Source organism: Anomaloglossus baeobatrachus, chromosome 5 (genome assembly GCF_048569485.1).
Source record: "Anomaloglossus baeobatrachus isolate aAnoBae1 chromosome 5, aAnoBae1.hap1, whole genome shotgun sequence".
NCBI classification, from domain to species: Eukaryota; Metazoa; Chordata; class Amphibia; order Anura; family Aromobatidae; genus Anomaloglossus; species Anomaloglossus baeobatrachus.
Genome location: NC_134357.1, coordinates 287,020,446 through 287,044,707, shown reverse-complemented (window position 1 = coordinate 287,044,707; position 24,262 = coordinate 287,020,446). Strand labels below are relative to the sequence as shown.

The 24,262-nt window shown below is 41.7% G+C and overlaps 38 non-coding genes across 38 annotated transcripts; all 38 read right to left on the bottom strand.

The window, feature by feature from the left end:
* Positions 1-3,868: 3,868 nt before the first annotated feature.
* On the bottom strand, positions 3,869-3,950 carry TRNAL-AAG (transfer RNA leucine (anticodon AAG)). Its single transcript has one exon. It is a non-coding gene; the product is annotated as a tRNA-Leu (tRNA).
* A 445-nt stretch (positions 3,951-4,395) lies between these two features.
* On the bottom strand, positions 4,396-4,477 carry TRNAL-UAG (transfer RNA leucine (anticodon UAG)). The gene has a single exon. It is a non-coding gene; the product is annotated as a tRNA-Leu (tRNA).
* Positions 4,478-4,962: 485 nt separating this feature from the next.
* Positions 4,963-5,044, bottom strand: TRNAL-AAG (transfer RNA leucine (anticodon AAG)). The gene has a single exon. It is a non-coding gene; the product is annotated as a tRNA-Leu (tRNA).
* Positions 5,045-5,489: 445 nt separating this feature from the next.
* Positions 5,490-5,571, bottom strand: TRNAL-UAG (transfer RNA leucine (anticodon UAG)). Its single transcript has one exon. It is a non-coding gene; the product is annotated as a tRNA-Leu (tRNA).
* A 485-nt stretch (positions 5,572-6,056) lies between these two features.
* Positions 6,057-6,138, bottom strand: TRNAL-AAG (transfer RNA leucine (anticodon AAG)). The gene has a single exon. It is a non-coding gene; the product is annotated as a tRNA-Leu (tRNA).
* Positions 6,139-6,583: 445 nt separating this feature from the next.
* On the bottom strand, positions 6,584-6,665 carry TRNAL-UAG (transfer RNA leucine (anticodon UAG)). The gene has a single exon. It is a non-coding gene; the product is annotated as a tRNA-Leu (tRNA).
* Positions 6,666-7,150: 485 nt separating this feature from the next.
* Positions 7,151-7,232, bottom strand: TRNAL-AAG (transfer RNA leucine (anticodon AAG)). The gene has a single exon. It is a non-coding gene; the product is annotated as a tRNA-Leu (tRNA).
* Positions 7,233-7,677: 445 nt separating this feature from the next.
* On the bottom strand, positions 7,678-7,759 carry TRNAL-UAG (transfer RNA leucine (anticodon UAG)). Its single transcript has one exon. It is a non-coding gene; the product is annotated as a tRNA-Leu (tRNA).
* Positions 7,760-8,244: 485 nt separating this feature from the next.
* Positions 8,245-8,326, bottom strand: TRNAL-AAG (transfer RNA leucine (anticodon AAG)). Its single transcript has one exon. It is a non-coding gene; the product is annotated as a tRNA-Leu (tRNA).
* Positions 8,327-8,771: 445 nt separating this feature from the next.
* On the bottom strand, positions 8,772-8,853 carry TRNAL-UAG (transfer RNA leucine (anticodon UAG)). Its single transcript has one exon. It is a non-coding gene; the product is annotated as a tRNA-Leu (tRNA).
* A 485-nt stretch (positions 8,854-9,338) lies between these two features.
* On the bottom strand, positions 9,339-9,420 carry TRNAL-AAG (transfer RNA leucine (anticodon AAG)). Its single transcript has one exon. It is a non-coding gene; the product is annotated as a tRNA-Leu (tRNA).
* Positions 9,421-9,865: 445 nt separating this feature from the next.
* On the bottom strand, positions 9,866-9,947 carry TRNAL-UAG (transfer RNA leucine (anticodon UAG)). Its single transcript has one exon. It is a non-coding gene; the product is annotated as a tRNA-Leu (tRNA).
* A 485-nt stretch (positions 9,948-10,432) lies between these two features.
* TRNAL-AAG (transfer RNA leucine (anticodon AAG)) lies at positions 10,433-10,514 on the bottom strand. The gene has a single exon. It is a non-coding gene; the product is annotated as a tRNA-Leu (tRNA).
* Positions 10,515-10,959: 445 nt separating this feature from the next.
* On the bottom strand, positions 10,960-11,041 carry TRNAL-UAG (transfer RNA leucine (anticodon UAG)). The gene has a single exon. It is a non-coding gene; the product is annotated as a tRNA-Leu (tRNA).
* A 485-nt stretch (positions 11,042-11,526) lies between these two features.
* TRNAL-AAG (transfer RNA leucine (anticodon AAG)) lies at positions 11,527-11,608 on the bottom strand. Its single transcript has one exon. It is a non-coding gene; the product is annotated as a tRNA-Leu (tRNA).
* A 445-nt stretch (positions 11,609-12,053) lies between these two features.
* Positions 12,054-12,135, bottom strand: TRNAL-UAG (transfer RNA leucine (anticodon UAG)). Its single transcript has one exon. It is a non-coding gene; the product is annotated as a tRNA-Leu (tRNA).
* A 485-nt stretch (positions 12,136-12,620) lies between these two features.
* TRNAL-AAG (transfer RNA leucine (anticodon AAG)) lies at positions 12,621-12,702 on the bottom strand. The gene has a single exon. It is a non-coding gene; the product is annotated as a tRNA-Leu (tRNA).
* Positions 12,703-13,147: 445 nt separating this feature from the next.
* On the bottom strand, positions 13,148-13,229 carry TRNAL-UAG (transfer RNA leucine (anticodon UAG)). Its single transcript has one exon. It is a non-coding gene; the product is annotated as a tRNA-Leu (tRNA).
* Positions 13,230-13,714: 485 nt separating this feature from the next.
* Positions 13,715-13,796, bottom strand: TRNAL-AAG (transfer RNA leucine (anticodon AAG)). Its single transcript has one exon. It is a non-coding gene; the product is annotated as a tRNA-Leu (tRNA).
* A 445-nt stretch (positions 13,797-14,241) lies between these two features.
* On the bottom strand, positions 14,242-14,323 carry TRNAL-UAG (transfer RNA leucine (anticodon UAG)). Its single transcript has one exon. It is a non-coding gene; the product is annotated as a tRNA-Leu (tRNA).
* Positions 14,324-14,808: 485 nt separating this feature from the next.
* Positions 14,809-14,890, bottom strand: TRNAL-AAG (transfer RNA leucine (anticodon AAG)). Its single transcript has one exon. It is a non-coding gene; the product is annotated as a tRNA-Leu (tRNA).
* Positions 14,891-15,335: 445 nt separating this feature from the next.
* TRNAL-UAG (transfer RNA leucine (anticodon UAG)) lies at positions 15,336-15,417 on the bottom strand. Its single transcript has one exon. It is a non-coding gene; the product is annotated as a tRNA-Leu (tRNA).
* A 485-nt stretch (positions 15,418-15,902) lies between these two features.
* Positions 15,903-15,984, bottom strand: TRNAL-AAG (transfer RNA leucine (anticodon AAG)). Its single transcript has one exon. It is a non-coding gene; the product is annotated as a tRNA-Leu (tRNA).
* A 445-nt stretch (positions 15,985-16,429) lies between these two features.
* On the bottom strand, positions 16,430-16,511 carry TRNAL-UAG (transfer RNA leucine (anticodon UAG)). Its single transcript has one exon. It is a non-coding gene; the product is annotated as a tRNA-Leu (tRNA).
* A 485-nt stretch (positions 16,512-16,996) lies between these two features.
* TRNAL-AAG (transfer RNA leucine (anticodon AAG)) lies at positions 16,997-17,078 on the bottom strand. The gene has a single exon. It is a non-coding gene; the product is annotated as a tRNA-Leu (tRNA).
* A 445-nt stretch (positions 17,079-17,523) lies between these two features.
* Positions 17,524-17,605, bottom strand: TRNAL-UAG (transfer RNA leucine (anticodon UAG)). The gene has a single exon. It is a non-coding gene; the product is annotated as a tRNA-Leu (tRNA).
* A 485-nt stretch (positions 17,606-18,090) lies between these two features.
* Positions 18,091-18,172, bottom strand: TRNAL-AAG (transfer RNA leucine (anticodon AAG)). Its single transcript has one exon. It is a non-coding gene; the product is annotated as a tRNA-Leu (tRNA).
* A 445-nt stretch (positions 18,173-18,617) lies between these two features.
* Positions 18,618-18,699, bottom strand: TRNAL-UAG (transfer RNA leucine (anticodon UAG)). Its single transcript has one exon. It is a non-coding gene; the product is annotated as a tRNA-Leu (tRNA).
* Positions 18,700-19,184: 485 nt separating this feature from the next.
* On the bottom strand, positions 19,185-19,266 carry TRNAL-AAG (transfer RNA leucine (anticodon AAG)). The gene has a single exon. It is a non-coding gene; the product is annotated as a tRNA-Leu (tRNA).
* Positions 19,267-19,711: 445 nt separating this feature from the next.
* TRNAL-UAG (transfer RNA leucine (anticodon UAG)) lies at positions 19,712-19,793 on the bottom strand. The gene has a single exon. It is a non-coding gene; the product is annotated as a tRNA-Leu (tRNA).
* A 485-nt stretch (positions 19,794-20,278) lies between these two features.
* TRNAL-AAG (transfer RNA leucine (anticodon AAG)) lies at positions 20,279-20,360 on the bottom strand. The gene has a single exon. It is a non-coding gene; the product is annotated as a tRNA-Leu (tRNA).
* Positions 20,361-20,805: 445 nt separating this feature from the next.
* On the bottom strand, positions 20,806-20,887 carry TRNAL-UAG (transfer RNA leucine (anticodon UAG)). Its single transcript has one exon. It is a non-coding gene; the product is annotated as a tRNA-Leu (tRNA).
* A 485-nt stretch (positions 20,888-21,372) lies between these two features.
* Positions 21,373-21,454, bottom strand: TRNAL-AAG (transfer RNA leucine (anticodon AAG)). Its single transcript has one exon. It is a non-coding gene; the product is annotated as a tRNA-Leu (tRNA).
* Positions 21,455-21,899: 445 nt separating this feature from the next.
* Positions 21,900-21,981, bottom strand: TRNAL-UAG (transfer RNA leucine (anticodon UAG)). The gene has a single exon. It is a non-coding gene; the product is annotated as a tRNA-Leu (tRNA).
* A 485-nt stretch (positions 21,982-22,466) lies between these two features.
* Positions 22,467-22,548, bottom strand: TRNAL-AAG (transfer RNA leucine (anticodon AAG)). The gene has a single exon. It is a non-coding gene; the product is annotated as a tRNA-Leu (tRNA).
* A 445-nt stretch (positions 22,549-22,993) lies between these two features.
* Positions 22,994-23,075, bottom strand: TRNAL-UAG (transfer RNA leucine (anticodon UAG)). Its single transcript has one exon. It is a non-coding gene; the product is annotated as a tRNA-Leu (tRNA).
* Positions 23,076-23,560: 485 nt separating this feature from the next.
* Positions 23,561-23,642, bottom strand: TRNAL-AAG (transfer RNA leucine (anticodon AAG)). Its single transcript has one exon. It is a non-coding gene; the product is annotated as a tRNA-Leu (tRNA).
* A 445-nt stretch (positions 23,643-24,087) lies between these two features.
* Positions 24,088-24,169, bottom strand: TRNAL-UAG (transfer RNA leucine (anticodon UAG)). Its single transcript has one exon. It is a non-coding gene; the product is annotated as a tRNA-Leu (tRNA).
* Between the last annotated feature and the right edge of the window lie 93 nt (positions 24,170-24,262).

Below are 24,262 nucleotides of genomic sequence, written 5' to 3'. Positions count from 1 at the left end.
ACTACTGCCTAGAAGTTATCGCGGTGCCATACACACAGAGGGAGATGTTGGGTTTTGGAAGGTTAGAAGACGGAGGGAATAGAAGTTCAGTTTTAGAAGGGTTAAGTTTCAGATAGAGAGCAGACAAGATGTTGCAAACTGCAGTCAAACAGTCACTGGTGTTCTGTAGTACAGCAGGGGTGACGTCCGGAGATGAGGTGTATAGTTGTGTGTCATCAGCATAAAGATGGTACTGGAACCCAAATCTACTGATGGTCTTTCCAATTGGGCAGTGTAGAGGGAGAAAAGAGGAGGGCTGAGGACTGAACCTTGAGGGACCCCCAACAGTGAGAGGAAGAGGAGAAGATGTGTAGCTAGCAAATCATGCGCTGAATGAGCGGCGAGAAAGATAGGAGGAGAACTAGGAGATCACAGTGTCCTTTAGACCAATGGAGTGGAGCATAGAGAGAAGGAGATGGTGGTCAACAGTGTTTATGGCTGCAGAGAGGTCAAGAAGAATAAGCAGAGAGTGGTCACCATTACGTTTTGCTGTCAATAGGTCATTGTTCACTTTGACAAGGGCAGTTTCTGTTGAGTGTAGGGGGCAGAAGCCAGACTGTAAAGGATCCAGAAGAGACTGAGATGAGAGGCAATGGGTAAGGCTGGAAAAGACCAGGTGCTCCAAGAGTTTGGACATGAAAGTGAGATTAGAGACTGGTCTGTAGTTGTTTGCACAAGATGGGTCAAGAGAAGTTTTTTTTTTAATAATGTAGTAATGATAGAGTGTTTAAGGGAGGAGGGTTAGATACCAGAGGAGAGAGAGATAAAAGATTTTAGTTGGTTGAGTAGTGACGATTGGAGAGAGGGACTGGAGTAGGTGTGAGGGGAAGGGATCAGTAGTGCAAGTGGTAACACGAGAAGAAGAGAGGAGCCTGGAGGTTTATTCCTCTGTGACTGGGTCAAATGTGGAAAGTGAGCTTGACGGGATATGGGGAGGGACGGGTATCTCGACGCTTGGTGGCTGGGAGCTGATCTCTCGTCGAATGTTTTTTATTTTCTCTGTGAAATATGAGACCAGGTCATCAGCATGAAGGGCTGTGATAGGGATCTGTGTTTTGGGACTGAAAATGGAGTGAAATGTGTCGAAGAACTTTTTTGGATAGCTGTGTAGTAAGGAGATCAGGGTGGTGAAGTAGGTATGTTTGGCGAGATGAAGAGCAGTGTTGTAGGTTCTTAACATGAATTTGTAGTGGATGAAGTTTTCTGGTGTGTAGGTTTTCCTCCATAGGCATTCAGCACTCTTAGAGCATCGCTGGAGAAATTGAGTTTGCGATGTGAACCAGGGTTGTTTTACTGTCTGTTTGGTCTTTCTGAAGGTGAGGGGTGGCACTTGGTCTACGGTTCTTCTGAGTGTGTCATTATAGTGGTTTACAGCCAGATCAGTACATGAAAGTGAGGAGATAGGGGACAGTGAGAGTCTGTAAGTGTCTGAGGGTCGATGGCCTGTAGGTTTCTGAATGTGTGATAGGTGGGATTGTGCTGTCATGGGGGAGGGTTTGTGAGCTTGAAGGAGAGGAGGTTGTGGTCAGAGATGGGAAGAGGTGAGTTTCCAAAGTGAGAGATTTAGCAGAGGCGGACAAAGACCAGGTCAAGGGTGTTACTGTCTTCATGTGTCTCAGAGGATAAGAGTTGTGAGAGGCCAAGGGAGGTGGTTAGAGATAGAAGCTGGGATACAGATGAGGAGGTGGGGCTGTTATTGGGGCTGTGAAAGTCTCCTAGGAAAAGGGTTGCTAATTCTGAGGACATGAAGTGCTGCAGCCAGGTTGAAAACTGGTCAAGGAACAGTGTGGGTGAGCCTGGGGGACGGTATATGACTGCTACTCTGAGAGAATGGGGATTAAAGAACCTGATGGTGTGGACGACAAAAGAGGGGAATGAGAGTGATAGAGCTGGGGGGGATGACCTGGAAAGTGCACTGTGGAGAAAGGAGTAAGCCAATTCCACCACCATGGCTATTTGCAGGTCTTGGTGAAAGGGAAAATTGTAAGCTAGCATGTGAAATGGTGAAATGGCAGCATGGGAGGCAATGTAAGAATCCTGAATCCAGGTTTCAGTGAGGGCCAGCAGATTAAGAGAGTTATTATGAAAGAAGTTGTAGATGTACGTAAGCTTGTTACATACAGACCGTGGATTCGACAGAGCACAAATAAAAGAGGGAGATGATGTTGTGAAACCAATGTTAATAAGATTAGCAGGATTTCTATGAGAGGTGGGAAGGGGGTAAAGATGGCATGGGGTGGACCGGGATTAGGAGAGATATTGTCTTGAAGACATAGCAGTAAAAAGAGAAAGAGCATATAGTATTTGGAGTTATGGCATGGCTTTTTCTGAAAGACCCTTGAGCGTGAAGGACTGAGGTTAGTAAGGCAGGTGAAAAGAACGTGAGAGCTGTACATAGGAGATTAGAGGAGAAAGGCTGTTGTGCATGAGTGGTGATGGAGGGGAGAAGCAGTGCTGGAAGTTGATAGTAAAAGCACATTGGATGGTGGAGATGATAATAAAAAGCATAGTAGAATCAGAGAATATAAAAGAGTAGTTTACCTGACTCCTGCCCTGACTAACTGCCATTGAAATAACTGCCCAGCACTTAGCAAACGATGGCACTTGACATAAGATGCACGCATGCAGCACCCCACACGCGTGCACCCCTTAGGAATGCCAAGATTTATAGGACAGACAAGAGGACAAGCTAATGGGGATCATGGGATCTCAGCTTGGTAAGGAACATTAACAAATTGCAATCACACCTGGTAATGATTGGTGAATTAAAAGAAAAAGGACACATTTGAGACCGAGCCTGATTCCAAATAACACAAAAATACACCTTATACTAATAATGATTACATATATTTAATAAATTGATGCCTGTTTTTGCACATACAACCCTCTTAAAAACACACCTCCAGGATGTGTTAACCCTTCAATTAATATTGGAAACATCCAGTAGTTCCATGAGCCCAGATTGAGCCTGCACAATGAAGTCTCATTTGGTTTTCAGCCTGAATGGCTGTGCGTTGTCTAAAATTAAGCTTCTACTGTGAGAGTTAATCTCAAAGAAAGTGGTGGAGCCTCTTTCATTAGAGTGCAGAACTCATTCCAGAAGAAAGCTGTGTGCTTGATTACTGGAAACAAAATAGACATATGAACTGCCAGATGAACTTTATATAAAAGCTACAGAAAGACAATATATCCTGAATTTTAGAAACAACCAAAAGGACAAATATATTGCAGGATGTGGCTGTACATAGAGGGGATGAAAGTTGATCTACGGGCAGATATACTGTATATACAGGGGCCAGAAAGGAGAGATATACTGCAAAGTTTGCAGAATATAGAGGAGACAGAAAAGAGAGATGCATTGCAGGATGATTCTGTGTATAAAAGAGGTTAAAAGAAGAAATATACTGAGAAATAGACAGTTTACAGTAGGTTGAAAAGAGAGATATTATGCAGGAGGGAGCTGTGCACAAGAACTGAAATTAGCTGAGCGGCATTTGATATGATTAGGATTAACATGCTACTTCTTAAAAAATTATTTCCAAGCACCTTTTTAGGTAGTGAGGTGTGATATACAGCCTAAGTAAAGCAAGAGACAGCATGAAAAGGATGATCTTGGACCGACCGTTCTATATACTAACGCCAAAAAGACCTTTCACACGGTTCAGAACCTTTTAGAAGACAATTCTCCCGTTCCGTCTGTCTTGTAATAAACTAAGCACAATGAAAACTCACTGATTTACCTAATTTGATCATCATCACAAGATTGTTCTTTGCACAACCCAATCTACTATTAAATTCGACTTTTCATGAACTTCCTGACTGCAAAAGCTGGCAGCAGTGGGATTTGAACCCACGCCTCCAAAGAGACTGGAGCCTTAATCCAGCGCCTTAGACCGCTCGGCCATGCTACCTGGATGACAGCCGTGTCAACTTCCTTGGAGTAAGGCAAGTATAGCTGATTTCATTTTAAAGTAGTGTATGTGTGGTAATGGGCATATCACTCTCCAAAAAGACAAAGCAATAATTCTGAGAATTGTCTTTTCCTAAACATCACAATATACAAGTATCATATGAAAAGATTAAAGGATAAGCTCAGTAAAAAGTAAGCAAATCATTACGCTACATGAGATAAGAATTTGAAAACCTCCGAGGTAGTAAGAGTGGCACCAGCGGGATTCAAACCCACACACCCAAAGAGACTGCAACCTTAAACCAGCACATCTAGACCCCACGAACCATGTTGCTGCAAATGCTTCCTCGATTCCATACTGACACAGTCAAGGTATTTCTGAAAACTCACTGATTTACCTAATTTGCTAATCGTCACAAGATTGTTCTTTGCCCAACACTAAAAGCTGGCAGCAGTGGGATTTGAACCCACGCCTCCAAAGAGACTGGAGCCTAAATCCAGCGCCTTAGACCGCTCGGCCATGCTACCTGGGTGAAAAGCGATAAAATGTCCTTGGAGTAAGGGAAGTATAGCTGATTTTATTTTAAAGTAGTGTATGTGTGCTAACGGGCATATCTCTCTCCAACAGGACAAAGCAATAATTCTGAGAATTGTCTTTTCCTAAACATCAAAATGTACAAGTATCATATGAAAAGATTAAAGGATAAGCTCATTTAAAAGTAAGCAAATCATTAAGCTACATGAGATAAGAATTTGAAAACCTCAGAGGTAGTGGAGGTGGCAGCAGAGGGATTCAAGCCCACACACCCAAAGAGACTGCAGCCTTAATCCAGCACATCTAGACTCCACGACCATGACACTGCAAATGCTTGCTCCATTAAATAGCAAAACTGTTCAGGTATTTCTGAAAACTCACTGATTTACCTAATTTGATCATCATCACAAGATTGTTCTTTGCACAACCCAATCTACTATTAAATTCGACTTTTCATGAACTTCCTGACTGCAAAAGCTGGCAGCAGTGGGATTTGAACCCACGCCTCCAAAGAGACTGGAGCCTTAATCCAGCGCCTTAGACCGCTCGGCCATGCTACCTTGATGACAGCCGTGTCAACTTCCTTGGAGTAAGGCAAGTATAGCTGATTTCATTTTAAAGTAGTGTATGTGTGGTAATGGGCATATCACTCTCCAAAAAGACAAAGCAATAATTCTGAGAATTGTCTTTTCCTAAACATCACAATATACAAGTATCATATGAAAAGATTAAAGGATAAGCTCAGTAAAAAGTAAGCAAATCATTACGCTACATGAGATAAGAATTTGAAAACCTCCGAGGTAGTAAGAGTGGCACCAGCGGGATTCAAACCCACACACCCAAAGAGACTGCAACCTTAAACCAGCACATCTAGACCCCACGAACCATGTTGCTGCAAATGCTTCCTCGATTCCATACTGACACAGTCAAGGTATTTCTGAAAACTCACTGATTTACCTAATTTGCTAATCGTCACAAGATTGTTCTTTGCCCAACACTAAAAGCTGGCAGCAGTGGGATTTGAACCCACGCCTCCAAAGAGACTGGAGCCTAAATCCAGCGCCTTAGACCGCTCGGCCATGCTACCTGGGTGAAAAGCGATAAAATGTCCTTGGAGTAAGGGAAGTATAGCTGATTTTATTTTAAAGTAGTGTATGTGTGCTAACGGGCATATCTCTCTCCAACAGGACAAAGCAATAATTCTGAGAATTGTCTTTTCCTAAACATCAAAATGTACAAGTATCATATGAAAAGATTAAAGGATAAGCTCATTTAAAAGTAAGCAAATCATTAAGCTACATGAGATAAGAATTTGAAAACCTCAGAGGTAGTGGAGGTGGCAGCAGAGGGATTCAAGCCCACACACCCAAAGAGACTGCAGCCTTAATCCAGCACATCTAGACTCCACGACCATGACACTGCAAATGCTTGCTCCATTAAATAGCAAAACTGTTCAGGTATTTCTGAAAACTCACTGATTTACCTAATTTGATCATCATCACAAGATTGTTCTTTGCACAACCCAATCTACTATTAAATTCGACTTTTCATGAACTTCCTGACTGCAAAAGCTGGCAGCAGTGGGATTTGAACCCACGCCTCCAAAGAGACTGGAGCCTTAATCCAGCGCCTTAGACCGCTCGGCCATGCTACCTGGATGACAGCCGTGTCAACTTCCTTGGAGTAAGGCAAGTATAGCTGATTTCATTTTAAAGTAGTGTATGTGTGGTAATGGGCATATCACTCTCCAAAAAGACAAAGCAATAATTCTGAGAATTGTCTTTTCCTAAACATCACAATATACAAGTATCATATGAAAAGATTAAAGGATAAGCTCAGTAAAAAGTAAGCAAATCATTACGCTACATGAGATAAGAATTTGAAAACCTCCGAGGTAGTAAGAGTGGCACCAGCGGGATTCAAACCCACACACCCAAAGAGACTGCAACCTTAAACCAGCACATCTAGACCCCACGAACCATGTTGCTGCAAATGCTTCCTCGATTCCATACTGACACAGTCAAGGTATTTCTGAAAACTCACTGATTTACCTAATTTGCTAATCGTCACAAGATTGTTCTTTGCCCAACACTAAAAGCTGGCAGCAGTGGGATTTGAACCCACGCCTCCAAAGAGACTGGAGCCTAAATCCAGCGCCTTAGACCGCTCGGCCATGCTACCTGGGTGAAAAGCGATAAAATGTCCTTGGAGTAAGGGAAGTATAGCTGATTTTATTTTAAAGTAGTGTATGTGTGCTAACGGGCATATCTCTCTCCAACAGGACAAAGCAATAATTCTGAGAATTGTCTTTTCCTAAACATCAAAATGTACAAGTATCATATGAAAAGATTAAAGGATAAGCTCATTTAAAAGTAAGCAAATCATTAAGCTACATGAGATAAGAATTTGAAAACCTCAGAGGTAGTGGAGGTGGCAGCAGAGGGATTCAAGCCCACACACCCAAAGAGACTGCAGCCTTAATCCAGCACATCTAGACTCCACGACCATGACACTGCAAATGCTTGCTCCATTAAATAGCAAAACTGTTCAGGTATTTCTGAAAACTCACTGATTTACCTAATTTGATCATCATCACAAGATTGTTCTTTGCACAACCCAATCTACTATTAAATTCGACTTTTCATGAACTTCCTGACTGCAAAAGCTGGCAGCAGTGGGATTTGAACCCACGCCTCCAAAGAGACTGGAGCCTTAATCCAGCGCCTTAGACCGCTCGGCCATGCTACCTGGATGACAGCCGTGTCAACTTCCTTGGAGTAAGGCAAGTATAGCTGATTTCATTTTAAAGTAGTGTATGTGTGGTAATGGGCATATCACTCTCCAAAAAGACAAAGCAATAATTCTGAGAATTGTCTTTTCCTAAACATCACAATATACAAGTATCATATGAAAAGATTAAAGGATAAGCTCAGTAAAAAGTAAGCAAATCATTACGCTACATGAGATAAGAATTTGAAAACCTCCGAGGTAGTAAGAGTGGCACCAGCGGGATTCAAACCCACACACCCAAAGAGACTGCAACCTTAAACCAGCACATCTAGACCCCACGAACCATGTTGCTGCAAATGCTTCCTCGATTCCATACTGACACAGTCAAGGTATTTCTGAAAACTCACTGATTTACCTAATTTGCTAATCGTCACAAGATTGTTCTTTGCCCAACACTAAAAGCTGGCAGCAGTGGGATTTGAACCCACGCCTCCAAAGAGACTGGAGCCTAAATCCAGCGCCTTAGACCGCTCGGCCATGCTACCTGGGTGAAAAGCGATAAAATGTCCTTGGAGTAAGGGAAGTATAGCTGATTTTATTTTAAAGTAGTGTATGTGTGCTAACGGGCATATCTCTCTCCAACAGGACAAAGCAATAATTCTGAGAATTGTCTTTTCCTAAACATCAAAATGTACAAGTATCATATGAAAAGATTAAAGGATAAGCTCATTTAAAAGTAAGCAAATCATTAAGCTACATGAGATAAGAATTTGAAAACCTCAGAGGTAGTGGAGGTGGCAGCAGAGGGATTCAAGCCCACACACCCAAAGAGACTGCAGCCTTAATCCAGCACATCTAGACTCCACGACCATGACACTGCAAATGCTTGCTCCATTAAATAGCAAAACTGTTCAGGTATTTCTGAAAACTCACTGATTTACCTAATTTGATCATCATCACAAGATTGTTCTTTGCACAACCCAATCTACTATTAAATTCGACTTTTCATGAACTTCCTGACTGCAAAAGCTGGCAGCAGTGGGATTTGAACCCACGCCTCCAAAGAGACTGGAGCCTTAATCCAGCGCCTTAGACCGCTCGGCCATGCTACCTGGATGACAGCCGTGTCAACTTCCTTGGAGTAAGGCAAGTATAGCTGATTTCATTTTAAAGTAGTGTATGTGTGGTAATGGGCATATCACTCTCCAAAAAGACAAAGCAATAATTCTGAGAATTGTCTTTTCCTAAACATCACAATATACAAGTATCATATGAAAAGATTAAAGGATAAGCTCAGTAAAAAGTAAGCAAATCATTACGCTACATGAGATAAGAATTTGAAAACCTCCGAGGTAGTAAGAGTGGCACCAGCGGGATTCAAACCCACACACCCAAAGAGACTGCAACCTTAAACCAGCACATCTAGAACCCACGAACCATGTTGCTGCAAATGCTTCCTCGATTCCATACTGACACAGTCAAGGTATTTCTGAAAACTCACTGATTTACCTAATTTGCTAATCGTCACAAGATTGTTCTTTGCCCAACACTAAAAGCTGGCAGCAGTGGGATTTGAACCCACGCCTCCAAAGAGACTGGAGCCTAAATCCAGCGCCTTAGACCGCTCGGCCATGCTACCTGGGTGAAAAGCGATAAAATGTCCTTGGAGTAAGGGAAGTATAGCTGATTTTATTTTAAAGTAGTGTATGTGTGCTAACGGGCATATCTCTCTCCAACAGGACAAAGCAATAATTCTGAGAATTGTCTTTTCCTAAACATCAAAATGTACAAGTATCATATGAAAAGATTAAAGGATAAGCTCATTTAAAAGTAAGCAAATCATTAAGCTACATGAGATAAGAATTTGAAAACCTCAGAGGTAGTGGAGGTGGCAGCAGAGGGATTCAAGCCCACACACCCAAAGAGACTGCAGCCTTAATCCAGCACATCTAGACTCCACGACCATGACACTGCAAATGCTTGCTCCATTAAATAGCAAAACTGTTCAGGTATTTCTGAAAACTCACTGATTTACCTAATTTGATCATCATCACAAGATTGTTCTTTGCACAACCCAATCTACTATTAAATTCGACTTTTCATGAACTTCCTGACTGCAAAAGCTGGCAGCAGTGGGATTTGAACCCACGCCTCCAAAGAGACTGGAGCCTTAATCCAGCGCCTTAGACCGCTCGGCCATGCTACCTGGATGACAGCCGTGTCAACTTCCTTGGAGTAAGGCAAGTATAGCTGATTTCATTTTAAAGTAGTGTATGTGTGGTAATGGGCATATCACTCTCCAAAAAGACAAAGCAATAATTCTGAGAATTGTCTTTTCCTAAACATCACAATATACAAGTATCATATGAAAAGATTAAAGGATAAGCTCAGTAAAAAGTAAGCAAATCATTACGCTACATGAGATAAGAATTTGAAAACCTCCGAGGTAGTAAGAGTGGCACCAGCGGGATTCAAACCCACACACCCAAAGAGACTGCAACCTTAAACCAGCACATCTAGACCCCACGAACCATGTTGCTGCAAATGCTTCCTCGATTCCATACTGACACAGTCAAGGTATTTCTGAAAACTCACTGATTTACCTAATTTGCTAATCGTCACAAGATTGTTCTTTGCCCAACACTAAAAGCTGGCAGCAGTGGGATTTGAACCCACGCCTCCAAAGAGACTGGAGCCTAAATCCAGCGCCTTAGACCGCTCGGCCATGCTACCTGGGTGAAAAGCGATAAAATGTCCTTGGAGTAAGGGAAGTATAGCTGATTTTATTTTAAAGTAGTGTATGTGTGCTAACGGGCATATCTCTCTCCAACAGGACAAAGCAATAATTCTGAGAATTGTCTTTTCCTAAACATCAAAATGTACAAGTATCATATGAAAAGATTAAAGGATAAGCTCATTTAAAAGTAAGCAAATCATTAAGCTACATGAGATAAGAATTTGAAAACCTCAGAGGTAGTGGAGGTGGCAGCAGAGGGATTCAAGCCCACACACCCAAAGAGACTGCAGCCTTAATCCAGCACATCTAGACTCCACGACCATGACACTGCAAATGCTTGCTCCATTAAATAGCAAAACTGTTCAGGTATTTCTGAAAACTCACTGATTTACCTAATTTGATCATCATCACAAGATTGTTCTTTGCACAACCCAATCTACTATTAAATTCGACTTTTCATGAACTTCCTGACTGCAAAAGCTGGCAGCAGTGGGATTTGAACCCACGCCTCCAAAGAGACTGGAGCCTTAATCCAGCGCCTTAGACCGCTCGGCCATGCTACCTGGATGACAGCCGTGTCAACTTCCTTGGAGTAAGGCAAGTATAGCTGATTTCATTTTAAAGTAGTGTATGTGTGGTAATGGGCATATCACTCTCCAAAAAGACAAAGCAATAATTCTGAGAATTGTCTTTTCCTAAACATCACAATATACAAGTATCATATGAAAAGATTAAAGGATAAGCTCAGTAAAAAGTAAGCAAATCATTACGCTACATGAGATAAGAATTTGAAAACCTCCGAGGTAGTAAGAGTGGCACCAGCGGGATTCAAACCCACACACCCAAAGAGACTGCAACCTTAAACCAGCACATCTAGACCCCACGAACCATGTTGCTGCAAATGCTTCCTCGATTCCATACTGACACAGTCAAGGTATTTCTGAAAACTCACTGATTTACCTAATTTGCTAATCGTCACAAGATTGTTCTTTGCCCAACACTAAAAGCTGGCAGCAGTGGGATTTGAACCCACGCCTCCAAAGAGACTGGAGCCTAAATCCAGCGCCTTAGACCGCTCGGCCATGCTACCTGGGTGAAAAGCGATAAAATGTCCTTGGAGTAAGGGAAGTATAGCTGATTTTATTTTAAAGTAGTGTATGTGTGCTAACGGGCATATCTCTCTCCAACAGGACAAAGCAATAATTCTGAGAATTGTCTTTTCCTAAACATCAAAATGTACAAGTATCATATGAAAAGATTAAAGGATAAGCTCATTTAAAAGTAAGCAAATCATTAAGCTACATGAGATAAGAATTTGAAAACCTCAGAGGTAGTGGAGGTGGCAGCAGAGGGATTCAAGCCCACACACCCAAAGAGACTGCAGCCTTAATCCAGCACATCTAGACTCCACGACCATGACACTGCAAATGCTTGCTCCATTAAATAGCAAAACTGTTCAGGTATTTCTGAAAACTCACTGATTTACCTAATTTGATCATCATCACAAGATTGTTCTTTGCACAACCCAATCTACTATTAAATTCGACTTTTCATGAACTTCCTGACTGCAAAAGCTGGCAGCAGTGGGATTTGAACCCACGCCTCCAAAGAGACTGGAGCCTTAATCCAGCGCCTTAGACCGCTCGGCCATGCTACCTGGATGACAGCCGTGTCAACTTCCTTGGAGTAAGGCAAGTATAGCTGATTTCATTTTAAAGTAGTGTATGTGTGGTAATGGGCATATCACTCTCCAAAAAGACAAAGCAATAATTCTGAGAATTGTCTTTTCCTAAACATCACAATATACAAGTATCATATGAAAAGATTAAAGGATAAGCTCAGTAAAAAGTAAGCAAATCATTACGCTACATGAGATAAGAATTTGAAAACCTCCGAGGTAGTAAGAGTGGCACCAGCGGGATTCAAACCCACACACCCAAAGAGACTGCAACCTTAAACCAGCACATCTAGACCCCACGAACCATGTTGCTGCAAATGCTTCCTCGATTCCATACTGACACAGTCAAGGTATTTCTGAAAACTCACTGATTTACCTAATTTGCTAATCGTCACAAGATTGTTCTTTGCCCAACACTAAAAGCTGGCAGCAGTGGGATTTGAACCCACGCCTCCAAAGAGACTGGAGCCTAAATCCAGCGCCTTAGACCGCTCGGCCATGCTACCTGGGTGAAAAGCGATAAAATGTCCTTGGAGTAAGGGAAGTATAGCTGATTTTATTTTAAAGTAGTGTATGTGTGCTAACGGGCATATCTCTCTCCAACAGGACAAAGCAATAATTCTGAGAATTGTCTTTTCCTAAACATCAAAATGTACAAGTATCATATGAAAAGATTAAAGGATAAGCTCATTTAAAAGTAAGCAAATCATTAAGCTACATGAGATAAGAATTTGAAAACCTCAGAGGTAGTGGAGGTGGCAGCAGAGGGATTCAAGCCCACACACCCAAAGAGACTGCAGCCTTAATCCAGCACATCTAGACTCCACGACCATGACACTGCAAATGCTTGCTCCATTAAATAGCAAAACTGTTCAGGTATTTCTGAAAACTCACTGATTTACCTAATTTGATCATCATCACAAGATTGTTCTTTGCACAACCCAATCTACTATTAAATTCGACTTTTCATGAACTTCCTGACTGCAAAAGCTGGCAGCAGTGGGATTTGAACCCACGCCTCCAAAGAGACTGGAGCCTTAATCCAGCGCCTTAGACCGCTCGGCCATGCTACCTGGATGACAGCCGTGTCAACTTCCTTGGAGTAAGGCAAGTATAGCTGATTTCATTTTAAAGTAGTGTATGTGTGGTAATGGGCATATCACTCTCCAAAAAGACAAAGCAATAATTCTGAGAATTGTCTTTTCCTAAACATCACAATATACAAGTATCATATGAAAAGATTAAAGGATAAGCTCAGTAAAAAGTAAGCAAATCATTACGCTACATGAGATAAGAATTTGAAAACCTCCGAGGTAGTAAGAGTGGCACCAGCGGGATTCAAACCCACACACCCAAAGAGACTGCAACCTTAAACCAGCACATCTAGAACCCACGAACCATGTTGCTGCAAATGCTTCCTCGATTCCATACTGACACAGTCAAGGTATTTCTGAAAACTCACTGATTTACCTAATTTGCTAATCGTCACAAGATTGTTCTTTGCCCAACACTAAAAGCTGGCAGCAGTGGGATTTGAACCCACGCCTCCAAAGAGACTGGAGCCTAAATCCAGCGCCTTAGACCGCTCGGCCATGCTACCTGGGTGAAAAGCGATAAAATGTCCTTGGAGTAAGGGAAGTATAGCTGATTTTATTTTAAAGTAGTGTATGTGTGCTAACGGGCATATCTCTCTCCAACAGGACAAAGCAATAATTCTGAGAATTGTCTTTTCCTAAACATCAAAATGTACAAGTATCATATGAAAAGATTAAAGGATAAGCTCATTTAAAAGTAAGCAAATCATTAAGCTACATGAGATAAGAATTTGAAAACCTCAGAGGTAGTGGAGGTGGCAGCAGAGGGATTCAAGCCCACACACCCAAAGAGACTGCAGCCTTAATCCAGCACATCTAGACTCCACGACCATGACACTGCAAATGCTTGCTCCATTAAATAGCAAAACTGTTCAGGTATTTCTGAAAACTCACTGATTTACCTAATTTGATCATCATCACAAGATTGTTCTTTGCACAACCCAATCTACTATTAAATTCGACTTTTCATGAACTTCCTGACTGCAAAAGCTGGCAGCAGTGGGATTTGAACCCACGCCTCCAAAGAGACTGGAGCCTTAATCCAGCGCCTTAGACCGCTCGGCCATGCTACCTGGATGACAGCCGTGTCAACTTCCTTGGAGTAAGGCAAGTATAGCTGATTTCATTTTAAAGTAGTGTATGTGTGGTAATGGGCATATCACTCTCCAAAAAGACAAAGCAATAATTCTGAGAATTGTCTTTTCCTAAACATCACAATATACAAGTATCATATGAAAAGATTAAAGGATAAGCTCAGTAAAAAGTAAGCAAATCATTACGCTACATGAGATAAGAATTTGAAAACCTCCGAGGTAGTAAGAGTGGCACCAGCGGGATTCAAACCCACACACCCAAAGAGACTGCAACCTTAAACCAGCACATCTAGACCCCACGAACCATGTTGCTGCAAATGCTTCCTCGATTCCATACTGACACAGTCAAGGTATTTCTGAAAACTCACTGATTTACCTAATTTGCTAATCGTCACAAGATTGTTCTTTGCCCAACACTAAAAGCTGGCAGCAGTGGGATTTGAACCCACGCCTCCAAAGAGACTGGAGCCTAAATCCAGCGCCTTAGACCGCTCGGCCATGCTACCTGGGTGAAAAGCGATAAAATGTCCTTGGAGTAAGGGAAGTATAGCTGATTTTATTTTAAAGTAGTGTATGTGTGCTAACGGGCATATCTCTCTCCAACAGGACAAAGCAATAATTCTGAGAATTGTCTTTTCCTAAACATCAAAATGTACAAGTATCATATGAAAAGATTAAAGGATAAGCTCATTTAAAAGTAAGCAAATCATTAAGCTACATGAGATAAGAATTTGAAAACCTCAGAGGTAGTGGAGGTGGCAGCAGAGGGATTCAAGCCCACACACCCAAAGAGACTGCAGCCTTAATCCAGCACATCTAGACTCCACGACCATGACACTGCAAATGCTTGCTCCATTAAATAGCAAAACTGTTCAGGTATTTCTGAAAACTCACTGATTTACCTAATTTGATCATCATCACAAGATTGTTCTTTGCACAACCCAATCTACTATTAAATTTGACTTTTCATGAACTTCCTGACTGCAAAAGCTGGCAGCAGTGGGATTTGAACCCACGCCTCCAAAGAGACTGGAGCCTTAATCCAGCGCCTTAGACCGCTCGGCCATGCTACCTGGATGACAGCCGTGTCAACTTCCTTGGAGTAAGGCAAGTATAGCTGATTTCATTTTAAAGTAGTGTATGTGTGGTAATGGGCATATCACTCTCCAAAAAGACAAAGCAATAATTCTGAGAATTGTCTTTTCCTAAACATCAAAATATACAAGTATCATATGAAAAGATTAAAGGATAAGCTCAGTAAAAAGTAAGCAAATCATTACGCTACATGAGATAAGAATTTGAAAACCTCCGAGGTAGTAAGAGTGGCACCAGCGGGATTCAAACCCACACACCCAAAGAGACTGCAACCTTAAACCAGCACATCTAGACCCCACGAACCATGTTGCTGCAAATGCTTCCTCGATTCCATACTGACACAGTCCAGGTATTTCTGAAAACTCACTGATTTACCTAATTTGCTAATCGTCACAAGATTGTTCTTTGCCCAACACTAAAAGCTGGCAGCAGTGGGATTTGAACCCACGCCTCCAAAGAGACTGGAGCCTAAATCCAGCGCCTTAGACCGCTCGGCCATGCTACCTGGGTGAAAAGCGATAAAATGTCCTTGGAGTAAGGGAAGTATAGCTGATTTTATTTTAAAGTAGTGTATGTGTGCTAACGGGCATATCTCTCTCCAACAGGACAAAGCAATAATTCTGAGAATTGTCTTTTCCTAAACATCAAAATGTACAAGTATCATATGAAAAGATTAAAGGATAAGCTCATTTAAAAGTAAGCAAATCATTAAGCTACATGAGATAAGAATTTGAAAACCTCAGAGGTAGTGGAGGTGGCAGCAGAGGGATTCAAGCCCACACACCCAAAGAGACTGCAGCCTTAATCCAGCACATCTAGACTCCACGACCATGACACTGCAAATGCTTGCTCCATTAAATAGCAAAACTGTTCAGGTATTTCTGAAAACTCACTGATTTACCTAATTTGATCATCATCACAAGATTGTTCTTTGCACAACCCAATCTACTATTAAATTCGACTTTTCATGAACTTCCTGACTGCAAAAGCTGGCAGCAGTGGGATTTGAACCCACGCCTCCAAAGAGACTGGAGCCTTAATCCAGCGCCTTAGACCGCTCGGCCATGCTACCTGGATGACAGCCGTGTCAACTTCCTTGGAGTAAGGCAAGTATAGCTGATTTCATTTTAAAGTAGTGTATGTGTGGTAATGGGCATATCACTCTCCAAAAAGACAAAGCAATAATTCTGAGAATTGTCTTTTCCTAAACATCAAAATATACAAGTATCATATGAAAAGATTAAAGGATAAGCTCAGTAAAAAGTAAGCAAATCATTACGCTACATGAGATAAGAATTTGAAAACCTCCGAGGTAGTAAGAGTGGCACCAGCGGGATTCAAACCCACACACCCAAAGAGACTGCAACCTTAAACCAGCACATCTAGACCCCACGAACCATGTTGCTGCAAATGCTTCCTCGATTCCATACTGACACAGTCCAGGTATTTCTGAAAACTCACTGATTTACCTAATTTGCTAATCGTCACAAGATTGTTCTTTGCCCAACACTAAAAGCTGGCAGCAGTGGGATTTGAACCCACGCCTCCAAAGAGACTGGAGCCTAAATCCAGCGCCTTAGACCGCTCGGCCATGCTACCTGGGTGAAAAGCGATAAAATGTCCTTGGAGTAAGGGAAGTATAGCTGATTTTATTTTAAAGTAGTGTATGTGTGCTAACGGGCATATCTCTCTCCAACAGGACAAAGCAATAATTCTGAGAATTGTCTTTTCCTAAACATCAAAATGTACAAGTATCATATGAAAAGATTAAAGGATAAGCTCATTTAAAAGTAAGCAAATCATTAAGCTACATGAGATAAGAATTTGAAAACCTCAGAGGTAGTGGAGGTGGCAGCAGAGGGATTCAAGCCCACACACCCAAAGAGACTGCAGCCTTAATCCAGCACATCTAGACTCCACGACCATGACACTGCAAATGCTTGCTCCATTAAATAGCAAAACTGTTCAGGTATTTCTGAAAACTCACTGATTTACCTAATTTGATCATCATCACAAGATTGTTCTTTGCACAACCCAATCTACTATTAAATTCGACTTTTCATGAACTTCCTGACTGCAAAAGCTGGCAGCAGTGGGATTTGAACCCACGCCTCCAAAGAGACTGGAGCCTTAATCCAGCGCCTTAGACCGCTCGGCCATGCTACCTGGATGACAGCCGTGTCAACTTCCTTGGAGTAAGGCAAGTATAGCTGATTTCATTTTAAAGTAGTGTATGTGTGGTAATGGGCATATCACTCTCCAAAAAGACAAAGCAATAATTCTGAGAATTGTCTTTTCCTAAACATCAAAATATACAAGTATCATATGAAAAGATTAAAGGATAAGCTCAGTAAAAAGTAAGCAAATCATTACGCTACATGAGATAAGAATTTGAAAACCTCCGAGGTAGTAAGAGTGGCACCAGCGGGATTCAAACCCACACACCCAAAGAGACTGCAACCTTAAACCAGCACATCTAGACCCCACGAACCATGTTGCTGCAAATGCTTCCTCGATTCCATACTGACACAGTCCAGGTATTTCTGAAAACTCACTGATTTACCTAATTTGCTAATCGTCACAAGATTGTTCTTTGCCCAACACTAAAAGCTGGCAGCAGTGGGATTTGAACCCACGCCTCCAAAGAGACTGGAGCCTAAATCCAGCGCCTTAGACCGCTCGGCCATGCTACCTGGGTGAAAAGCGATAAAATGTCCTTGGAGTAAGGGAAGTATAGCTGATTTTATTTTAAAGTAGTGTATGTGTGCTAACGGGCATATCTCTCTCCAACAGGACAAAGCAATAATTCTGAGAATTGTCTTTTCCTAAACATCAAAATGTACAAGTATCATATGAAAAGATTAAAGGATAAGCTCATTTAAAAGTAAGCAAATCATTAAGCTACATGAGATAAGAATTTGAAAACCTCAGAGGTAGTGGAGGTGGCAGCAGAGGGATTCAAGCCCACACACCCAAAGAGACTGCAGCCTTAATCCAGCACATCTAGACTCCACGACCATGACACTGCAAATGCTTGCTCCATTAAATAGCAAAACTGTTCAGGTATTTCTGAAAACTCACTGATTTACCTAATTTGATCATCATCACAAGATTGTTCTTTGCACAACCCAATCTACTATTAAATTCGACTTTTCATGAACTTCCTGACTGCAAAAGCTGGCAGCAGTGGGATTTGAACCCACGCCTCCAAAGAGACTGGAGCCTTAATCCAGCGCCTTAGACCGCTCGGCCATGCTACCTGGATGACAGCCGTGTCAACTTCCTTGGAGTAAGGCAAGTATAGCTGATTTCATTTTAAAGTAGTGTATGTGTGGTAATGGGCATATCACTCTCCAAAAAGACAAAGCAATAATTCTGAGAATTGTCTTTTCCTAAACATCAAAATATACAAGTATCATATGAAAAGATTAAAGGATAAGCTCAGTAAAAAGTAAGCAAATCATTACGCTACATGAGATAAGAAATTGAAAACCTCCGAGGTAGTAAGAGTGGCACCAGCGGGATTCAAACCCACACACCCAAAGAGACTGCAACCTTAAACCAGCACATCTAGACCCCACGAACCATGTTGCTGCAAATGCTTCCTCGATTCCATACTGACACAGTCCAGGTATTTCTGAAAACTCACTGATTTACCTAATTTGCTAATCGTCACAAGATTGTTCTTTGCCCAACACTAAAAGCTGGCAGCAGTGGGATTTGAACCCACGCCTCCAAAGAGACTGGAGCCTAAATCCAGCGCCTTAGACCGCTCGGCCATGCTACCTGGGTGAAAAGCGATAAAATGTCCTTGGAGTAAGGGAAGTATAGCTGATTTTATTTTAAAGTAGTGTATGTGTGCTAACGGGCATATCTCTCTCCAACAGGACAAAGCAATAATTCTGAGAATTGTCTTTTCCTAAACATCAAAATGTACAAGTATCATATGAAAAGATTAAAGGATAAGCTCATTTAAAAGTAAGCAAATCATTAAGCTACATGAGATAAGAATTTGAAAACCTCAGAGGTAGTGGAGGTGGCAGCAGAGGGATTCAAGCCCACACACCCAAAGAGACTGCAGCCTTAATCCAGCACATCTAGACTCCACGACCATGACACTGCAAATGCTTGCTCCATTAAATAGCAAAACTGTTCAGGTATTTCTGAAAACTCACTGATTTACCTAATTTGATCATCATCACAAGATTGTTCTTTGCACAACCCAATCTACTATTAAATTCGACTTTTCATGAACTTCCTGACTGCAAAAGCTGGCAGCAGTGGGATTTGAACCCACGCCTCCAAAGAGACTGGAGCCTTAATCCAGCGCCTTAGACCGCTCGGCCATGCTACCTGGATGACAGCCGTGTCAACTTCCTTGGAGTAAGGCAAGTATAGCTGATTTCATTTTAAAGTAGTGTATGTGTGGTAATGGGCATATCACTCTCCAAAAAGACAAAGCAATAATTCTGAGAATTGTCTTTTCCTAAACATCAAAATATACAAGTATCATATGAAAAGATTAAAGGATAAGCTCAGTAAAAAGTAAGCAAATCATTACGCTACATGAGATAAGAATTTGAAAACCTCCGAGGTAGTAAGAGTGGCACCAGCGGGATTCAAACCCACACACCCAAAGAGACTGCAACCTTAAACCAGCACATCTAGACCCCACGAACCATGTTGCTGCAAATGCTTCCTCGATTCCATACTGACACAGTCCAGGTATTTCTGAAAACTCACTGATTTACCTAATTTGCTAATCGTCACAAGATTGTTCTTTGCCCAACACTAAAAGCTGGCAGCAGTGGGATTTGAACCCACGCCTCCAAAGAGACTGGAGCCTAAATCCAGCGCCTTAGACCGCTCGGCCATGCTACCTGGGTGAAAAGCGATAAAATGTCCTTGGAGTAAGGGAAGTATAGCTGATTTTATTTTAAAGTAGTGTATGTGTGCTAACGGGCATATCTCTCTCCAACAGGACAAAGCAATAATTCTGAGAATTGTCTTTTCCTAAACATCAAAATGTACAAGTATCATATGAAAAGATTAAAGGATAAGCTCATTTAAAAGTAAGCAAATCATTAAGCTACATGAGATAAGAATTTGAAAACCTCAGAGGTAGTGGAGGTGGCAGCAGAGGGATTCAAGCCCACACACCCAAAGAGACTGCAGCCTTAATCCAGCACATCTAGACTCCACGACCATGACACTGCAAATGCTTGCTCCATTAAATAGCAAAACTGTTCAGGTATTTCTGAAAACTCACTGATTTACCTAATTTGATCATCATCACAAGATTGTTCTTTGCACAACCCAATCTACTATTAAATTCGACTTTTCATGAACTTCCTGACTGCAAAAGCTGGCAGCAGTGGGATTTGAACCCACGCCTCCAAAGAGACTGGAGCCTTAATCCAGCGCCTTAGACCGCTCGGCCATGCTACCTGGATGACAGCCGTGTCAACTTCCTTGGAGTAAGGCAAGTATAGCTGATTTCATTTTAAAGTAGTGTATGTGTGGTAATGGGCATATCACTCTCCAAAAAGACAAAGCAATAATTCTGAGAATTGTCTTTTCCTAAACATCAAAATATACAAGTATCATATGAAAAGATTAAAGGATAAGCTCAGTAAAAAGTAAGCAAATCATTACGCTACATGAGATAAGAATTTGAAAACCTCCGAGGTAGTAAGAGTGGCACCAGCGGGATTCAAACCCACACACCCAAAGAGACTGCAACCTTAAACCAGCACATCTAGACCCCACGAACCATGTTGCTGCAAATGCTTCCTCGATTCCATACTGACACAGTCAAGGTATTTCTGAAAACTCACTGATTTACCTAATTTGCTAATCGTCACAAGATTGTTCTTTGCCCAACACTAAAAGCTGGCAGCAGTGGGATTTGAACCCACGCCTCCAAAGAGACTGGAGCCTAAATCCAGCGCCTTAGACCGCTCGGCCATGCTACCTGGGTGAAAAGCGATAAAATGTCCTTGGAGTAAGGGAAGTATAGCTGATTTTATTTTAAAGTAGTGTATGTGTGCTAACGGGCATATCTCTCTCCAACAGGACAAAGCAATAATTCTGAGAATTGTCTTTTCCTAAACATCAAAATGTACAAGTATCATATGAAAAGATTAAAGGATAAGCTCATTTAAAAGTAAGCAAATCATTAAGCTACATGAGATAAGAATTTGAAAACCTCAGAGGTAGTGGAGGTGGCAGCAGAGGGATTCAAGCCCACACACCCAAAGAGACTGCAGCCTTAATCCAGCACATCTAGACTCCACGACCATGACACTGCAAATGCTTGCTCCATTAAATAGCAAAACTGTTCAGGTATTTCTGAAAACTCACTGATTTACCTAATTTGATCATCATCACAAGATTGTTCTTTGCACAACCCAATCTACTATTAAATTCGACTTTTCATGAACTTCCTGACTGCAAAAGCTGGCAGCAGTGGGATTTGAACCCACGCCTCCAAAGAGACTGGAGCCTTAATCCAGCGCCTTAGACCGCTCGGCCATGCTACCTGGATGACAGCCGTGTCAACTTCCTTGGAGTAAGGCAAGTATAGCTGATTTCATTTTAAAGTAGTGTATGTGTGGTAATGGGCATATCACTCTCCAAAAAGACAAAGCAATAATTCTGAGAATTGTCTTTTCCTAAACATCAAAATATACAAGTATCATATGAAAAGATTAAAGGATAAGCTCAGTAAAAAGTAAGCAAATCATTACGCTACATGAGATAAGAATTTGAAAACCTCCGAGGTAGTAAGAGTGGCACCAGCGGGATTCAAACCCACACACCCAAAGAGACTGCAACCTTAAACCAGCACATCTAGACCCCACGAACCATGTTGCTGCAAATGCTTCCTCGATTCCATACTGACACAGTCCAGGTATTTCTGAAAACTCACTGATTTACCTAATTTGCTAATCGTCACAAGATTGTTCTTTGCCCAACACTAAAAGCTGGCAGCAGTGGGATTTGAACCCACGCCTCCAAAGAGACTGGAGCCTAAATCCAGCGCCTTAGACCGCTCGGCCATGCTACCTGGGTGAAAAGCGATAAAATGTCCTTGGAGTAAGGGAAGTATAGCTGATTTTATTTTAAAGTAGTGTATGTGTGCTAACGGGCATATCTCTCTCCAACAGGACAAAGCAATAATTCTGAGAATTGTCTTTTCCTAAACATCAAAATGTACAAGTATCATATGAAAAGATTAAAGGATAAGCTCATTTAAAAGTAAGCAAATCATTAAGCTACATGAGATAAGAATTTGAAAACCTCAGAGGTAGTGGAGGTGGCAGCAGAGGGATTCAAGCCCACACACCCAAAGAGACTGCAGCCTTAATCCAGCACATCTAGACTCCACGACCATGACACTGCAAATGCTTGCTCCATTAAATAGCAAAACTGTTCAGGTATTTCTGAAAACTCACTGATTTACCTAATTTGATCATCATCACAAGATTGTTCTTTGCACAACCCAATCTACTATTAAATTCGACTTTTCATGAACTTCCTGACTGCAAAAGCTGGCAGCAGTGGGATTTGAACCCACGCCTCCAAAGAGACTGGAGCCTTAATCCAGCGCCTTAGACCGCTCGGCCATGCTACCTGGATGACAGCCGTGTCAACTTCCTTGGAGTAAGGCAAGTATAGCTGATTTCATTTTAAAGTAGTGTATGTGTGGTAATGGGCATATCACTCTCCAAAAAGACAAAGCAATAATTCTGAGAATTGTCTTTTCCTAAACATCAAAATATACAAGTATCATATGAAAAGATTAAAGGATAAGCTCAGTAAAAAGTAAGCAAATCATTACGCTACATGAGATAAGAATTTGAAAACCTCCGAGGTAGTAAGAGTGGCACCAGCGGGATTCAAACCCACACACCCAAAGAGACTGCAACCTTAAACCAGCACATCTAGACCCCACGAACCATGTTGCTGCAAATGCTTCCTCGATTCCATACTGACACAGTCCAGGTATTTCTGAAAACTCACTGATTTACCTAATTTGCTAATCGTCACAAGATTGTTCTTTGCCCAACACTAAAAGCTGGCAGCAGTGGGATTTGAACCCACGCCTCCAAAGAGACTGGAGCCTAAATCCAGCGCCTTAGACCGCTCGGCCATGCTACCTGGGTGAAAAGCGATAAAATGTCCTTGGAGTAAGGGAAGTATAGCTGATTTTATTTTAAAGTAGTGTATGTGTGCTAACGGGCATATCTCTCTCCAACAGGACAAAGCAATAATTCTGAGAATTGTCTTTTCCTAAACATCAAAATGTACAAGTATCATATGAAAAGATTAAAGGATAAGCTCATTTAAAAGTAAGCAAATCATTAAGCTACATGAGATAAGAATTTGAAAACCTCAGAGGTAGTGGAGGTGGCAGCAGAGGGATTCAAGCCCACACACCCAAAGAGACTGCAGCCTTAATCCAGCACATCTAGACTCCACGACCATGACACTGCAAATGCTTGCTCCATTAAATAGCAAAACTGTTCAGGTATTTCTGAAAACTCACTGATTTACCTAATTTGATCATCATCACAAGATTGTTCTTTGCACAACCCAATCTACTATTAAATTCGACTTTTCATGAACTTCCTGACTGCAAAAGCTGGCAGCAGTGGGATTTGAACCCACGCCTCCAAAGAGACTGGAGCCTTAATCCAGCGCCTTAGACCGCTCGGCCATGCTACCTGGATGACAGCCGTGTCAACTTCCTTGGAGTAAGGCAAGTATAGCTGATTTCATTTTAAAGTAGTGTATGTGTGGTAATGGGCATATCACTCTCCAAAAAGACAAAGCAATAATTCTGAGAATTGTCTTTTCCTAAACATCAAAATATACAAGTATCATATGAAAAGATTAAAGGATAAGCTCAGTAAAAAGTAAGCAAATCATTACGCTACATGAGATAAGAAATTGAAAACCTCCGAGGTAGTAAGAGTGGCACCAGCGGGATTCAAACCCACACACCCAAAGAGACTGCAACCTTAAACCAGCACATCTAGACCCCACGAACCATGTTGCTGCAAATGCTTCCTCGATTCCATACTGACACAGTCCAGGTATTTCTGAAAACTCACTGATTTACCTAATTTGCTAATCGTCACAAGATTGTTCTTTGCCCAACACTAAAAGCTGGCAGCAGTGGGATTTGAACCCACGCCTCCAAAGAGACTGGAGCCTAAATCCAGCGCCTTAGACCGCTCGGCCATGCTACCTGGGTGAAAAGCGATAAAATGTCCTTGGAGTAAGGGAAGTATAGCTGATTTTATTTTAAAGTAGTGTATGTGTGCTAACGGGCATATCTCTCT